Source organism: Trachypithecus francoisi, unplaced genomic scaffold (genome assembly GCF_009764315.1).
Source record: "Trachypithecus francoisi isolate TF-2019V2 unplaced genomic scaffold, Tfra_2.0 Lachesis_group4, whole genome shotgun sequence".
Taxonomy (NCBI): Eukaryota; Metazoa; Chordata; class Mammalia; order Primates; family Cercopithecidae; genus Trachypithecus; species Trachypithecus francoisi.
Genome location: NW_022681469.1, coordinates 15,245,746 through 15,250,144, shown reverse-complemented (window position 1 = coordinate 15,250,144; position 4,399 = coordinate 15,245,746). Strand labels below are relative to the sequence as shown.

The window sequence follows — 4,399 nt, the reverse complement described above, 5'->3', positions numbered from 1 at the left end:
TATCCATTAAAATTATGATTGGTATCAGTGACAGACAGCAGCCTTGCTTTTTTTCCTGATTTCACAGGAATGCTTCTAATGTTGTGATGTTACATGTATATGTGTGTGTGTGTGTGTGTGTATATATATATATATATATTTTTTTTTTTTTTTTTTTGAAGGAGTTGTGCTCTGTCGCTTAGGCTGGAGTGGTGCAGTGGCACAATCTTGGCTCACTGCAACCTCCGTCTCCCTGGTTTAAGCAATTCTTCTGCCTCAACCTCCTGAGTAATGATTTGTGGTTTTCACTTGCTCTGGATGATTACTATCTCTTTTAAATTGATTGTGGCAAGTTTTAGGGCCTCAGATAGCTCTATCTTGCCATGTGTTTTGTCAGCACTCAAGAAAAAAATGTGTATTCTGCTGTTGTTGTGTGGAATATTCTGTAAATTCCAAATTGATTCCTTTGGTTAATGGCATTTTGAGTTGTTTTATATTCTTGTTGATTTTCTCTTTTTTTCCCTCTTTTTAAAAATATGAAATGTTTCACAAAATTTTGTGTAATCTATATGCAGGAGCCGTGTTAATCTTGTCTGCATCATTCTAATTTTAGAAAGTGCTGCCAAAGCCAACACTACTTGCTGATTTTCTGTCTAGTTCTATCAATTACTGAAAACGGCATGAGGAAATTTCTAACTATAATAGTGGATTCGTCTATATCTCCTTTCAGTTCTGGCAGTTTTCTTTCTTAAAAAAATCAACTAAAATGTATGTAATTGAGCATAAAGTTACTTTCTCATGTATCTACAAACACAGTGAATACAGTTCTTGGCATGAAGACACAACCTTTAGAATTTAAAACCTCCCCACCTGCAAGATTACATATATAAAACTCCCACTATTGTTTCTATAAAAGTGGATTAGTTCACCAAATTAAAGTACTATACTATCTAGAATATAAGAAAATGGAAATGATTTACTCATAGATTTGTATTTAAATCATCTTTATTTATAAACTACTATACTAAGAACTATAATTCCTTAAACTTTAATTTGAGAAAAGTGTAATCACTTAAGTAACAGCCGTTACTTAAACTGAAAATGAGATCAGTCTAAATTACTTTTGAAGAGAGCAAAAATATTGTCGGGTTTCTGGTTGTTCAGTAGCAGGCTCCTTGGAAGGCAGAATCAACCCTGAAGGGAACTCGCTTCTACCTTCAGAATGTGGGGTTGGGGTAAAATCCAGGTCTTGGGTGAAGGTAAGGAGGAAAACCCCTCGGTGGACAGATGTTTCTCATTGCAAATGGAGCACGTGGTGGGCCTGGGAAATCCCTTGGTGGATAGTAATAACCTCGAGACACTCCAAACATGGCTCCTGGAGGAGGTGGGGGGAAAGGCGGTCCTCTTCTCATGAACGGTCCCCTCGTATTCACTGGAAACAGTGGACCTCTGATTGGAGCCAGAGGTGGAGGAACGAAGCCGGTGCCAGTTGCATCATTTTTAGCAGGGAGAGATGAATCAGGCACATTTAAATTACCAGGATGATCTTTGGCATCATTTCTACTGGATTCCATTTCTGAAGGCATTGACTCATCCATTTGATCCAAAGAAGGCACATTAAAACTTCTGAGTTCTGCTGGCCCAGACAGTCCATCAGAATTAGAATATCTGTCTTCCCTTTGTGGAGGAAGCGCTGAATCAGGATATGATTGTCCTGGTAGAGGAAACGTCATCCTATGGTCCTGTTCCCATGAGGATGACAGGGACCTAGTGTCAGAAGGAGCCCTGTGAGGATCGGTTAACGTATCGCAGCCTGGTTCTCCTCTTTCGTTGGTAATCTGATGGTCCAGAGGATTCCCTGGGCCTCTTGGGCCTCTTCCTCCTCTCCCCGGAAGCACAGGTGAGGGTCTCAGTGGACCCTCCAACACAGTTTGAGGAGAGAGAAAAGCTCTCGTTTCAGATGGAGGCTGACCCAATGGTGAGGGACCACAAGGGGAATGCTCTCTGCCAAATGCTGTATTTGAAACATCAGGTGCACAAGGATCTTTTTCTAAAAGTTCAAATTTAAACTCTGTTTCAGTTAATCTTTTTCTGTTGTGAGCATTTTCTTTCCTTAAATCATTGAGGTTTCTTTCAGCAGTCCGAGCTGCCAACCAATTATCATGTCCTTTTTTCTCGTAGGAAATAACCTGCCTTTGATAAAAATTAATAGTTCTCTTCGATTCTTCTTCAAGATCTTTGACTAGCTTTCCATAGGTCTCCAGCCCTTCAGTGGTGTGGCTGATCTTTTTTTCCACTTTAGAAAGTTTCTCTTCTTCCTGTATCCGGAATTTTCCTCTACTGTCAATTCCCTGTGGAGTTTCACTTCATTTTCTTGATAGAATTCAGTCATTATTTTAAGTTTCTGTTGAAGCTTCTGATTCTCACGTTCAAAATACATGGTTTCTGACTGCAAAGATGCTTGTTGAGTCTGAAGATTTTTAATATGCTCTGTAAGCTCTTCCTTTGTTTTATCAGCTTCAGATAACTCAATAACAATGTGGTTTCTTTCTCCTTCTAAGGTTTTTAAAGAAACATTTAACTCAGCAGCATGAATCAGTTTCTTCAAAGCTCCTGTTGGAGGATCATCTAAGTAAGCACCATTTTCCGATTCACCGTTCACTTCTAATTCCAAGTTATCATCATCCCTTATGTCCTCTCCAAGCACAGCAGCCTGATCTTTCATCTTTAGCAAGCGTCCAGTCAGAGTCTTGATGTGATTTTCTTTATCATTTAGAACTTGTTCTGCGTGTGCTTTGGAGTCTTCAAATGTTATTTTCTGTTCATTAAGTTCACTCACTTGTTCTTTCCATACTTCAGCTTCTTGCAAAAGCTGCTTCTGGCTTTCCAGAAGTTGAGAATTTTCATTCAAAGCATCTTTTATTGCTATCTCGCGTCATTCTTCACTCATGTTAAAGATCTTGCAGATGATTTTGGCTTCTGCTATTTGTGATTTCAGGGATTTTGACTCATCTTCTAGAGCCTGTATCCTTTTTGAAATATCCTCCATCAATTCATCTTGTTGAGAATGTTTAGATTTCTCTTCTTTGAAGTCTTTTTCTAGACAGAGGATTTCATCCTCAAGTTCAGAATTGGACCTGTTCAGCTTTTCACAGGTTGCCTCCAAACTTCTCGCTTCTGCTGCCGCCTTCTCAAAGCTGGCATCCTCTAAAGATGACTCTACCTCACAGGCTTCGTGCTGTTTTTGAATAAGGCTGAATTTTTCAAGTAGTTGACATTTTCCTTCAATTAGTCCAGAAAGCGTTGCAGCAAGTTGTTTTTCTCTTCTCACATAAAGCCGACTCCTAACGCATCTAAAACCTCTCCACAGAAAAAGGAGAAAGGCAAAAAATCCAACGACAGCTGCACATACCACCAGTTCCCACGGAAAACCATAAGGATTCGAATATGGTCTCCTACTTTCAGGCAGTGCTGCCACAACCCTGCGTAGCTCCTCCAGGACCAGCCCCAGATAGGGCTGAGGCGTAGCGCCGGGCTCCTCCATAGCGCCGAGGCTGCTCTGGGGTCTCCGCAGTAACACTGGCCACAACAAGCGGTGGAGAACACGCAGCCTGGGATCTGGAATCCGAATCCGCACGTGGCCACCAAGCGGAGCAGACCACTGCGGAGTCGGCTGCAGGGGGATCTGGGGATCGCGGGCACCCCACAGGCCTCACAGGCCCATGTTGCTCTCCCCGCATCCCCCCTGCCCCCTTGTTACACTTGACATCCTGAGGCAGCGCAGGTCCCAGTCCCACCCGCCTTAGTTCTGGCAGTTTTCTCATCACATATTTTGCAGCTCTGTTGTTTGGTGAATACACTTTTAAAATTGCTGTCTTCTTCATGGATTAAACCTTTGATCATTATATAATCTCTCTGCTTCCGGTAATTTTCTTTGCTTTAGCTGATATACATACAGGCACTCTTGCTTTCCTTGCATTAATGCTTGCGCAATATACCTTTTTTCATCCTTTTAAATTGTCCTACCCTGTGTTGGTAAATTTCAAGTGAGTTTCTTGTACACAGCATACAAGAAATATATACGAAAGGGTCATACATTTAAATACACTCTTCTATTATCTGTCTCTTAATTGGTAGACCATTCATAATTAAACGAATTATTGATACTTTAGTGGATAAGCCTGACATTTTTTATTTTTATGGAAAATTTTTTATTTTATCTTTTATTTTTAATGTAACGCTATACAACCTTCTTTCTATACTCAAAATTTTAATTAGAATATTACTAAAAATTTCTTAATGATTTTATTTCATGGGAAAGAGACTCGGTGATGAATGTGAAGTATGTCTTACAAGTATTTCTCATTTTGCAGGACACTGTCTGGGTGTCCCTCTCCCATGAATGATCATTGGTGTGGTT

General features: G+C 40.4%; 1 non-coding gene and 1 pseudogene across 1 annotated transcript; both read right to left on the bottom strand.

Moving 5' to 3' along the window:
- Positions 1 to 509: 509 nt before the first annotated feature.
- LOC117073824 lies at positions 510 to 612 on the bottom strand. The gene has a single exon (XR_004433386.1). It is a non-coding gene; the product is annotated as a U6 spliceosomal RNA (small nuclear RNA).
- Positions 613 to 1,126: 514 nt separating this feature from the next.
- On the bottom strand, positions 1,127 to 4,061 carry LOC117071997 (annotated as a pseudogene).
- Between the last annotated feature and the right edge of the window lie 338 nt (positions 4,062 to 4,399).